This window comes from Drosophila rhopaloa, unplaced genomic scaffold (assembly GCF_018152115.1).
Source record: "Drosophila rhopaloa isolate 14029-0021.01 unplaced genomic scaffold, ASM1815211v1 contig_187, whole genome shotgun sequence".
NCBI lineage: Eukaryota > Metazoa > Arthropoda > Insecta > Diptera > Drosophilidae > Drosophila > Drosophila rhopaloa.
In genome coordinates, this window is record NW_025335069.1 from 238,520 (window position 1) to 251,968 (window position 13,449).

The following is a 13,449-nucleotide window of genomic DNA, read 5'->3' on the forward strand; positions in this document are numbered from 1 at the left end:
CAGGGGGGATCATAAACTATGCATGGGCAGCGTTTGTCGAGCGTAAGAACGCTCAAATTGCTCCTCTGAAGATGCAGCCTGTGGCTCCTCGGCTTGCGCTTTTTGCTCGCCGTTCGTCCTTTGCATTGTTGAGTTATGTTTCTTGGTTCGCAGCAGCACCCCCTGACCCCGCCCACAACCCCTGGCTCCCACCGAGGTTCAGTGAAGCGGCAGCCTGGCAGCCCCAGCCCCTTACTTTTCCTCCTTTCCGGGCTTTTTATATCGCTCGCAGGCGGCACTTGCATAAACCAAATGCAGAGACAAGTGTCTCCGTCCTGCAGTGAGAGAAACCAATCAGGACATTGTATAATATCGTTTTTACATTGTAGTAGGGAATTTAACCAAAACACAAATGTGCGATTTTACCAAAATTTCCTAAGTTAAAATTTATTTACTTCTAATCGTTACAATTTCCACAGAACTTAAACTTACATTACTCATCGATGTTTGATTAAAAACAAGAAAGGAAAGCTAACTTCGGGCGGAGCCGAAGTTGATATACCCTTGCAGAATATTATGTACATTATATTCTCCAAAATTATTCATATGATGCATTCTTAATACTCATAAAAAATCCCAACTTCCTAACTTTACAAACACCAAAGTTATGGCATTTCCGATCAATCAGTTATATGGCAGCTATAGGATATAGTCGGCCGATCCTTATGACATTTGGTGGTAGGATTGATTAGCCAAATATAAACCCATAGAAAATTCAAACTTTCTAACTTTACAAACACCAAAGTTATGGCATTTCCGATCAATCAGTTATATGGCAGCTATAGGATATAGTTCGGCCGTTCCGACTATATACTGCGTGCAAAGGAAGAAGGGTGTGTGCAAGTTTCAATTCGATAGCTTTAAAACTGAGAGACTAGTTTGCGTAGAAACAGACAGACGGACAGACGGACATGGCTTATCAACTCAGGAGGTGATCCTGATCAAGATATATATACTTTATAGGGTCGGAGATGTCTCCTTCACTGCGTTGCACACTTTTGACCAAAATTATAATACCCTCTGCAAGGGTATAATAAAGTTATAAGTACAAAATCAGTCCGATAACATAAATTTCTGTTATTATATAAATATACTTTATATTCTTTATTCTTAATCAGGATCAAGAAGTCTGTCTGTCTGTCTCTCTTTTCGCCTTACCTTTTGTCCTTTTTTAGTGTGCTACACTTCAAGGGGTAAGTGATATCGTATTTAATTTATGGTATGGCATGGTCAATATCTATCGACTCAGACTTTGCAAATCGAACCATTATTTTGGAAGATATTAGGAATTTAAGTTTTAATTATGTTTTAGAAAGCAGAAGATAGCGAATAAAATGTTAATGGGGGGGGGTGCTGCATATAGTGTTAGCCCTGCAGTTCGGCAGATGGCGCCACCTAAGCCACAATTGTGTGCCAAAGTGTGCTGGGGCATATTTATATTGAATTTGGTTGTCCAGTATCTTTTACTTGTGGCACTCGTAAAGCTCCTTGGTTTTAAATTATTATTTTCATATATTTTTAAATTGCAAGTTATTCTTTTATAGTTTGGGAATGAATCGCACAGAAGCGTATGCCAAAAACTTTGAATTTAGTTTACTTTTTTTGACAGTGTTTGCCCTGCTTGGTTGGTTCGCTGGATCCTGCAGGACGTTATACTTCGACCCTCCTTCGACCTGCAGTCCCGGTTCCTAGCTCCGATCTCCGAAAAGAGCTGCCGGCTTTCGACGTGTGTCAAGTGAGCTGCATTTGTTTAATGCCAGCGCCCAGTAATTGGAAAGCATGTCGAACTTGTCGAATTTATTGCCCCGCAAAAAGCACACAGATACAAATTGAAACGGTTACAGATTACGGATGCATCTACACATGGCTTGAAGGTTACATAGATACAGATCAATGGGCGGAATTCGGAGCATTCCGAGTCAATGGCTTGGAAGAGCCCCAACCAAATGCAATTAATCAAACGCAAGGGGCCAATGTCAATTACATGCAAGAAGCCTCCCTGTTTCCCGACCCTCCAATCCCCTCGTTTCGGTCCTGTTCGGGCGGATTCGGACCACGCCAGCTGGCCAAAGACGAGATGTTTTCCGAGCGACGTTGTCTTGGCCAACACCTTCCTGCCCCCACACACACACACACACAAAGTGGAACCTATAAATTTCGGGCTAACACACACATCGACCTGCATTACCATTACCACCGGCTGTTGTCCTTGTGGGCCAAAAGCGTGTTTGGTTTCTGGCTCCTGCCATATGTATTCTAATTCTGCCGGACCTTGCCAACTAAATTGCACTAAATGTTTTGCATAATTTGATAAATTGAAATCTAATCGAACAGCAAGCGAGGGACATGAAAATTTCTGGAATACCTACACGACTTAAATGGAATCATTGTTTAACCTTAATGTGTTCGTAATTGAATCTATTGAGTTAAACGGGTCTTGACATTTGAATCTCATAGTACCAACAATATTTGATTATTTTTATATATAGATACTCTCCTGCACTTTTAATGTGCACAATGCAATAAACATACCAAAACTACATCTATTCCAATATTAAATATTAACTTGGGCTTAAAATGTGATGAGTTTTACAAAATATACATATTCACTTAATGGAAATTATTTGTTTTATGCTAATAACTTATCAGTGATGAGTGGTGTTTAGGATTTGCATACAAATGCCTTTAATGTTTGAGAATATATCTACATCTTATCTTTTGTTGAGCTATTGTTGATAGGGCAAGGAATTTTAGATTTGGTAAATAAACTCCAATTTGCTGGGAATTACTGAACTTCTTGCCAAATTCTTTTATTTTCCCTCAGAATACTTTGTGTTATTTTGTCATTTATTCATACAGATGTCTTAACAATGATTACACCATTTATCACTGTGCATATTTAGTTTATTTAGTGAACTGGAAGACGAGAAAACATTTCAAAATTTCAAATAATAATTTAGCTGTATAAAATAGGTTGGTTTTGATGCGATATGAAAACAGTTCGTGGTAATCCGGCGCTGTAAATGGGATATAAATCTTAATTACTAAAATGAATACCACTTTATATTACTGATTAATAACGATATATAATAAGGATAGGATATATAATAAGGATTTAAGGATAAAGCCATTCCTCGAACACAGTTTTCTTATATCCTAAATAGTCCAAGTTTGATGGCAATCCTGTGCCTCAGCAACATGTTGCGTGTGCCTCGGCGATGTTGCAGCAACACGGAGTCACCCTCCCGCAGAAAACCACCACCGAAAGTGCCCACCAGATGCACGAACTGGCTTCGGTTCGGTTCCAGCTAGGAAACCAACTTCTGTTTCTGGTTTTGTTTGCCAGTTAACGCTGCGACTCCGGACCGATTGGACGCGTTTGAGCGCTGGCCAACTAGAAGGCATTGTTTTCCGCTCGGGGCTACGCGTGCGCGTCTCCGCAAAGTCACAATCAAAGACAAATGCAAAGCCAGCAAAGCAAAAGGCAAACGCAAACACAAAGTAACAACCTCGACGGTCGAAATTACCGGTTTTTCGCCAGCACTCCGCTCTCTGTGAATTTTTGCGCGCGGTCTTTCCTTCGCCTGCTCTTTTCCGAAAAGTGCGTTGGCTTTTCCCAGCAAAACACCACCCTCCCTTTCGCCACCCACCGTGAAAACAGAGAGCTTAGCTACCGGTCGGGGTTATAGTCTGTTTACTATATCACACGGAATTCCCCGAATCCAAATAGTTTAATCACAGTGCAAAAGTGAGGCCGGCAAACTGGCCAGTGCTAATTATAATATATTGTGTTAATAATACAAACACAAGGTGCAAGAGGAAAACACACGGATGCGCGATTTTAAATGCCATATATGATAAATATTTAACAATGCAGCCGTGCAGCTAAAGCGGATTATTGGCCACCGACGCGTGGAATTCAGAAGCAGAGCAAACAAAGGCCTGTAAGTTCACACGTTCCAGCCAGGACACATCCGCGTGTATATATGTCCTTGTGGGCGCCATGCGGCTGCATTCTAATGGGGATTGTGCGACACACGACACCTGATGTATGACATATGACAGGTGTCGTTCCGGCGGGAAGCCTCAACTCTTTTAGACATATTTCGGATTTAAAGATAAACACTCCTGCGAAACGTATACTGGGGGTTTACTATTTCGTCCATATTTTAGCTTATATGTGTACTATATATTGAGAATATCTATCTCATCCCATAAATATACTAGTTTGTGGCTTTCACTTCTTAAAAATAGTTTTTTTTAAGGAAAATAGGGAAGTTTTGATTCCCTTTGAAATATTTTCGAGTTGAGGCGCTCCTAATTGCTTTTAACCGCTTTTAACTCTACGGCTTCGGCAATAAAATAGAGGTCCAATTGGGCCTTTAAGCCCTGGGCCTATTTCTTGGCCAGCTCCAATTAGCAGTTGGCCCAAACAGTTGGCCAGTGAAGCCGGAGCCGAAGCCTAAGCGTTCCGTTCGCACAGTGCAACTGTTAAAGTTCAGAGTCGCCACAAAAGATACAAACGCGGAGCTCTAAACCAACATAAAGCTGAATACCAAATGAGACAACAAAAGGAGGAAGCGCAATAAAAGTCACATTAAAACGTGGGGCGCAAAGACGGAGAGAGCAAGGAGGTGGAGAGTCGGGTCAAAACATAACCGAAATCGGAATCGGGGAATCAAATGCCTGCACGAGATACAAATGTATCTGTATCTGAGCATTGCAAATGCTTTGTTTTCCTTGCATTTCACACTTGTCCATGGGAGTTTGCTTTTGCGTTTGTTCGTATCTTTGTAACTGCGCCCTTTGTCTGGCGCATAAATATTTCAGCAGGCCGGGACAAACTTATCTGCTGGATACATTATTCACTCGACGATTTTGTCGGATTGCCAATTTATTAAGATATTTTCGAGGCCATTAACAGCGCCTTTGTTTTGTTCGCCGGGAAAGATACCCTCGAACATTTATGTTTTATGATTTTCTAGTTGGAATGCGGTGTGCTTGGTGCAATTGGAAGAGTCAAGTCAAGTCCATTTCGAGCCTGCCAGTGGCAAGTAGCTGAAAAATTGTTGTAAGACTGGTTTTCTGCTACTGCTCCGCGTTCCCTCCTTTCTCTCTCTTTCTCTCGGCGTGTTACCAACCTTTTTCCACTCTTCTTGCGGCTGATGCACTGAAAAGAACAAATTATACTTTGTATGTAGCAACAATGGATCCGTAATCGACACCCTTTCCAAAGTTTTTTGGATCTAATATTAATTGATTGTTTGCCTGTTCTAATTATTAATTTGATACTGTTTTTATTTGTTTATTGACCTGTAAATTAAGGAGTAGTGATACCCTTTTTCAACAGTATTGCGTTTGTAAAAGGATATTAATATCAATAAAATCATAAATAATCATAATAAATTTCTAATGAAATGTAATATTCTATTGAATTAATTTACTTTGTTTTCATTTAAAATTTGTGACAATGTATTGGTAAAACAATTTTCCGTGCAAGAAATGAGTTTGATTGCGCTTGGCTCTCTTGTCGGCTTTGCAGCTGTCTCGACCAGGCCAAGAGCAATCCACCACCAGCAGTCAGCTCAACTGCGGCCATCATCCTGGCCAGAACGCATCCTCTTCTTCTTCTTCGGCGGTAGCCGCAACCTGTTTCTCATCGCTTTTTGTTTTCGTGCTCAAAGAGATCAGTTCACATATACTTGGCCAGGAGTCAAGGAATAGGTGATTTTTTCCGGCTTCTGATGCCGCACTCACCGCGAATTGTCAACTCATCCGGCGAACTAACCTCAGTCAATCCGTTGGAAGTAGAATCTGCCAAAGGAAAACTCGTTATGGCTCTTGATTAATTAACATTTGAATGGTGTCTCGTGCCAGTTAATGTGGCTGATTTGTGGCCGGGTCCATCAAAATATCAACAGTCTATTGTGGAATTTATTACCAAGTCTTAAGGCCCACTGCCAAAATGGGATTTGCATAGCAAGGAGCGGGATGAATTCATGTACTCACTCGTTATTCATTGATGACGTTGACGGTCCAAATCGTTTGTATTTTTTGTGGGTTTTTTGTAGCCTCTCTTGGCCACTATTCACAGCTATCCGAAAGATACTTCTGCGACTGGTTGCGTAGGCTCGGGCCCTCTTGGCAGCACTCAAAACTGGTTTCGGCCACATTCAAAATTGTTATGTTAGAATAAAAGCTTAATTGATGCATATACACACGTACGGTTTAGTTTTATACGGCAGCAACAGCCCACAGATACAGCCAAAACTCCAGATACAAATCCAGATACAGATGAAGGCAAATCCAGACACAGCTGGAGCGGTTATGTCATGCGGCGTCTATCGCATGATTGATGGCATTTGGAGGGTCTGTAACTCTGGTCTTCTCCAACGAAATCAGATATTGATTTGGTTTTGTTGATAATTGTATTTCTGATGCCCAACAGGTGGAAACGGCCAATCGGGGGAATGAAATATGAATGCTGGTTGGGAAAACAGATACTGTTTAAATATTTACCCAGCTCCCAAAAGCTATCTATCAACTCTGGTTCAAAATGTTCCATCATTCTAAACAATTAAAGGCAATTATTTTCAATCCAACCAAGTAAAAAGGCTTTGATGGCTTTGTTTTAAAAAAGTCTTTCATATATTTATAATCCCATGCTATTGAGTTTGCCATCTCAATAATTCTTTCCTCTCATTCATGAAATAAATAGAAGGTATTTTCTATTTCATTAAAATCCGCTTTTGGAATGTGTAATTCCCAAATATGGTTGAGCCTTCCACATTTGTGTATCAATTAGGATGCGACCGAGGAATTTAAGTGCTTTGGCTCAATGCATTTACAACTCGTTTTGGCTGTTGGCAAACTTAAATCTCGTATGTTCAAACCAACCATAACGGCGCGGTGGCAACCCTGTCCACGGCTGACTGCCCAAATTGATTGATTGACAGCCCTGCACATCAAGCTTCCCCAATCGGTTTAGTTTTTGCTAAATTTACTATCGCGTCAAGTAACGAGGGGAGGGGGGATTGCATGAATAATAAAGCAAAAAGGATGCTCTCCTTTCAGATGGGGAATTCACACCTCACTGGTATCGGGTGATTCACAGAGTTCGAGAGTGTGGGAGAGACCTCATTAGTGTTAATTCAATTAGAGGAGCCAAAGTTTGTGGCACTTTGGCTAATGAGGCATGTCCAAGCATCCAGCACATGCCCAAAAGCCAGAGCACTCCATCTCGATGTGTGCCGTTCATTTGCATGCTAGAAATTTGTTTCAATTGCATTAATTAGAGTTATCAATTTGGGTGGGCGGATGGACGGATGCCTTCGTGCGAATCAGGCTGTCAAATTAAGTGAATGACGTTGGGTTTCTCATTAGGCAGGGAACATCTCAAAATATTGGGGGGCCTCGTGCTTATTTCGAAAGATTAAGAAGCAGGTTATCACAGAGAGAGTAATTTGGGCCAGGCTTTCTCTGAAATACCAAAAAGAGTTTGGGGAAAATTTAGCAAGGTTTCATTGTTTACTTTATCTAAACCAATATTCAATATTTTTAGACTCAGGCCAATATAGAGTAGATTCCATACTGAGATCTTTTAATTTAATAATTTTTGTGAAATGCCAAAGATAATCCCCCAATTAAGGGTATTTGCTTTGGAATTTATTGAAATTGAGTTTAACATAAAAATGTTATGAAATCAATAACTGAGCATTTAAGCGGTTTATCAACAATCTTTTCTTTATTTAGATAATTTTGAAACATTTTATTATATTAGAATTTAAAATCCAGATTACCACAACTGATTGATTAAATACCAAGGTGAAAGCTTAATACTTTTAATTTTTTTTTTATTTAACCAGAGGCATTTTATTGAAACTAATAAAATATTTTGCGTGGTTTATAAGTACGAATTTTTGCACTTACTATAATATAGAAATGATGCATAACTATTATTATATTACAGCTATGTATATTTATTATTTATTAAATAGTTTCATTTAGTTTTGTAAATTACACGCCTTTAAAGCTTTTTGTGCCAAATAACTTCAAAAATGTAACACAAAAAATAAATTCAAGAATTTAGCAAGGAATTCATATTTAATAAAATCTTGTGTGCAAATCAAGACTGCAGAAAAATTAATTAAAAGTGTGAATTTAATTAAACCACAACCACAGAAAAAGCAATTTGTTTGTGGATTCCTTTTAAATTGATTACTTTTAAATTGATTCCTTTTAAATTGATGATAGATAAGCAGGTGGATAGAACACCTTGGGTGTATTTATTTAATATTCCCTGGGCATTTTCTGCACTTGACTTTTTCACCCGGCGTGTTTGTGTAATTGGCCGACAGCAAAAGCCGTCGTCGCATTTCATTTGATTAAAGCGACTCATCGTACTCATCAGTGGATATCACATGTTTATAATGCAGAAACTGCATCAATTACGCTTCATTAGAGTTCAAAATGAATGCATAAGCAGGAGGCAGCCGCATCAAGTGCAGAGTGGACCATATAATTCATTGGCTTAATTAAGCTGACCGACTTCCCCCAACCCACTGTGCATCGAGTAATAACTTTATCAAATTGCCAGACGAGTGAAAGCCAAAGCAGCAGCAAAATCAGTCGAGTTGAGTTAACCCATACTTCATCGCCAGCTCGATGTCAAGCAAGTTTGCTTATCAAAGTTGGCTCAGTTGGGGGTGTTTCGAAAAAAGGGGTGGCAATACTACCCCATCTCCCATACCCCATCTCCCGCCCCATTCCCAGTTTTTCCCTCTAATTTATCACAATTTGCATGTCAGTCACGCTTGTATATATAAATTGCATACAATTTATCAGCCCCCTCTTCCGTTCCATGGAGAAACTTCTGGAAGCCAGCTTCCGACTATATCTTTTTGTCAAGCAGTTGACCCATATTCGCTGGACTTTTTCCGGGAGCGTAACGCAATTATGCGGGCCTTTGTCATTAGTTTGGACTATCTCCCCGAAATGTATGCTACGGATGGCTGTGTATCGATGTCAATTCCCGCTGCCACACTGGAGCATTATCCTAATGATTCCCAGAAAGAATTCATCCCTCACACAGGGCTATCAAATGGCTTTTGCCGACGAGTGAAATGCACATCCTTGAGGGCATCGAAGGTGTCGGGATATAGCTGTAAGAAAATCTTTTGTATTCCAGGCCACAACCCAGTGCCTTTTATCTATCCGAGCAAATAGTTTCATATTGCAATTTATTTTGATTATTTTGATTATAGCAGGTCCTTGACTCATATGCACACACATATGTATAAACATATAAACATGGTTGTGTGTATTTACGTGCGTGCCAGTACAAGAGAATTTGAATAAACTGACAGCGCTGACAACGTGCCAGAAAGTGGAATTAAATTTAAATGAAATTGCCAGCCCTTAGTCGGGAGACAAAATGCTGAGAACAATTCACGAGCAGATTCTTTGGGAAGCGGAAAAGCGGGCAGAAGTGGGCGAATGGGGGAGTGATGCTGTGTGCCATCCCCGAAAACAAATGGAAAGCCGCGACAGGCAAACAAGAAAAGCAAGCAACCGGTCGCCATGACGATGGGGCTGCCGTGGTGCGAAATGGGGAGTTTGTGAGTCTGTGAGTCTGGGGGACGGGTTCTATAGCTAAGCATAAATAAGTTGTTAAGCCATCAGTGAACGTGCCCTACACACGCCGTTGGCCACACTGGCCCCAGTGTGGCTGTATGCGTGTGTGCGCGCGAGTTGCGGCATCCTATCAATACGGAAGTGGAAGTTCGCACCACATTTTCAATTTGAGCAAATTGAATTTACGCTGCGCATCGCAGATATCTGCCAGAGTTGCCACCGCGCCTGTTTATCGCCTTCGATGCGATTAGCTCCGGGCTTAACTCGTTGTCAGATAAAACTTTTCATTCAATTTATTTGGGCCCCGTCCCGAGATATCCCCCTTTTCATATTTGAATCCCGCATTTTATTGCCAGAGTATGTGCTTGCTTCTGAATTTGTATCTTTACCACTGAGGACAAATATATCAACTAAAATATGGTATTCAAGGCTTATAATTTTTTAGAGTGGCAACGCACATTCCTACTATGTTGTGTGTTGTCTTTATATTATCCGATTTCAATATGGCTGGTATTACTACAATTTAAATTAAATTAATAATTAGAAAGTATAAATTTGCTGTGTGGAATAAGAAAAAATATTGTAAATGCTATTTATCTTTTGTATTCAAAAATCATATCATATTTAAGAGTATGAATAATCTAGAATTAAAACAAGTTGCCGTTTTTGGCTTTCTCAAGGCTTTCTGCTCAGTGTACCTCTGGGAACTTGTGGCAAAGATGAACTCTGTTATCCGCCTGGATACACGTGCGTACGTGTCTGTGACTCAGAGTTAGAAAGTCTGTCTGTTTGCGTTAGTCCTTTATCTTTATCCAAAATTTATTGTTGCTAACAATTATGAGCAAGGGGGTAGAAAGTGGTAAGATGGAGTGCAATTCGCGCAGTCAATCCTCGGGTCGTAAGTATCTCAGTTTGATGGTTATCCATTTGATGGCTATCCATAAAGTTGGCTAAGCTGCGGCTGTGGAAACACTCGTCGAGAGTGAATGGCCAAACGATTTAAGTGGGGAAATGGAACAGAAGCAGCTTCTCCGTTTCAAAACTCATTAACATCCTTCTGGAAAATTGCTCCTTCGCTCCGGAATTCAATCTTGTGTCGATTATATTTCCTTTTCAAATGTTCTCATTGGACAATTATGCTGTCCTTTTTCGCAAACAATTTGCCATGTTAAGCTCAGTAAAAGGAGGGAATTGCAAAGAGTTCATTGCAGGCAAACGCATGAGGACTTGTTCCGCCCCAACTGGCCAATAAAGAAGCCCTAAACAAGCGGCGCCACAAGGACGAGACATGGCCAGACAGAGACGCAGTCTGACAAGATGACAGAGAGAGGAGATGGAACTCTGATTTCCAGAGGCACATTTACATGACACAACTCGTTTTGTGGTCGATTTCAATCAGGGCAACTTCGAGAACCGCCTGACACTTTGCGTTTTCGTCCGTCCTGGACTAATGAGCAGCCACAGGAGCTGCAGGACACGACTCTGCCCAAGCAATTTTCACTCTCTTCCAGGCAGATTGAGTGATGCAATGAAAGGACTCCTGCATTTTATTCATTTTTAAAGAGCCTCCTGCATCATTCGAGCGACAGAAATTGTGTTTGTTCATCGTATTTGCGGCAAGGTGGTTGCAGGTCCAGGACACCACTCGTCGGTGGTGGATTTCCACTGCACTCCGGCGCCCCGAGGGTGGATTTTCCACTCGCCTCCTGTTTTACTAGGCAGCTCTGCAGGCTGACTCACGTGCCGCCTGACTTTGCTCCGCAGTGTTCATTATATTAAACAAGTTTGCGCCATAAATGCCGCTGCCAGAGGCAAAGGCAAAGTCGGCAGCAGACGGCCAAAAGGACTCAGGATTCGGGGCTCAAAGGGAAGGAAACTCACACAGGAAAAAAATCAGTTCCAACTGTTAGAGAGTTTTTAATATTTCATCATCAGTATAATAACAAATTCGCTAATGTCTGTTGCTGAAAGAGACATTTATCAAATTATTAAAAAGCCACTCGATAGCATATTTCATTGTTTTTGTTTGCTCTGGTTTTCTTTTAGTCATTTGAACTTTATGTTCATTTAAATCATTTGATTTACTTGCCTTGCATGAATATAAGCTATAATTTATAAATGAAATGTTTTTATAATTAAGAAATAACAAAGTTTCAGAATGATTTTAAAACATTTTGTATGCCATTATTTTTTTTGTCATTTCTCCAGCAAAACAACGCCTAAAATGAAAAATGTCCTATTTTATTTAGACATAAGTGATAGATATTAAGTGATTTTTTTCTGTGTGTAGCCGGCAGGGTTGTTGTGTTGTCTGTTGTCCTTGCTGCTGTTTGCCGTAATAAACTCTCGTGCAACATAAACAGGAATCCAAAATGCGACGGCTGGGGGCAGCATGACTCATGCAGGTGTGTTCAACGTGCAACGGGGCGTGGCTGGCGGTTGCCAGTTGGCAGTTCCCAGTCGCCAGTCGCCAGTCGTATTCTTACATGGCTCCTGGCCGACTGAAAGGCATATCCCTACTTGGCAATGGGATTTTTTTTCGTTCGGCTTTTGCCGATTTTTCTCCTTATGCCCATTCATGTGTGCTCTCGCCGGCTTACCTTTCCTCCTTCCTCCTTCGCCTTGTCGATTTTCCCTTGGCTCTTCGCCGTAATTTGTCGAGTTTCCTTTGCATATAAAGCTCTGCCTCAAGAACCCCATCCTCATCCTTATTCTGGTTATCATCATCTCTCCGTAATGGGTTTGCATTTGTCTGGAGCAGAGTCCCGAGCCCGGCAACTCAAACACTTGTAGCCCATCGCCAGTCCCCTGGTGTTGGCTGTTATTGTTGTTTTTACTCTGTCCGATCCGGGCATTAACTTTTGGTCACGCACTTTGGCAGGCCATAAAGAGGCTTGGGATATTTATGTGCCAAAAATGAGACAAACTACCCGTGTCGGCTGTAACTGAAATTGGATGTAAATTAAATGAATAGAACTGTTGGTAAGAAATGTTGTCATCATTCTTAAGGGGTATTTCAACAAATGCATTAAATATATCCTTTTCAGTCTGCTTTATATTTTAAATGAGTTTATTAACAACAAATATAAATAACTTTGCTTGTGCACAAAGTAAATATGTATTTCAATATAATTCCAATTTTGTAAGATACCGATATAAAAATTCAAAAGCATTTTAATGATTTTAAAAAACTATTTATCAGTTGTTGTGAAATTTTAATTTAATTGTTTTTAGTCCTGTCAAATTTTTAGTTATGTATATATTCGCCTATGCCTATACAAAAAGAAGTAAAACAATCGCCGACAATATACGAAGGGCATTAATGCGTCACTTTTCTATCTATCTGTCTCTGTCATTCGTCCTGTTGGCAATTGCTTCCTTCCTTCCCGCATTTCTGTCTGTTGTTTTGCCTCTTACACTGCACGAAAACTCGGCGTTTATTGCTCTTGTCAAATATTTGCATATCATAAGGAGAGTAAGCATCCTTTGGGTTGGCGTCGCATCGCATCATCATCGTTGTCCTCGAAAGTGGAGAACAGCTGTCGGACACGTTGTCCTTGCTCCTTTGTTGTTGTTGTTATTGTTGCTGATTGCATTTTCATTTGTTGTTGGTGTTGCCCTTGTTGTCCTTGTTTTCGTGAAAAACTAACGAAACCACCCCACGCATTCAGCGTTTTTGGTGGTTGCTCGATCGCCTTGCTAAAATTGGGGAGGATATATGCGCACACACATACAACCAGTTGTTTGTGTGCCTTTGTATCTGTGTGTGTGTGTGTG

The 13,449-nt window shown here is 40.6% G+C and overlaps 1 protein-coding gene across 3 annotated transcripts in view; it reads left to right on the forward strand.

Annotated features, from left to right (window-relative positions):
• The first annotated feature begins 3,403 nt into the window (after positions 1-3,403).
• LOC108050151 (protocadherin-like wing polarity protein stan) overlaps positions 3,404-13,449 on the forward strand; it is a 48,625-nt gene continuing 38,579 nt past the window's right edge. For all 3 annotated transcript variants that reach the window (XM_017131665.2, XM_017131662.2, XM_017131663.2), the window contains exon 1: positions 3,404-3,983. The gene's annotated coding sequence lies outside the window, so the exon portion shown is untranslated. The remainder of the gene's footprint in view (positions 3,984-13,449) is intronic.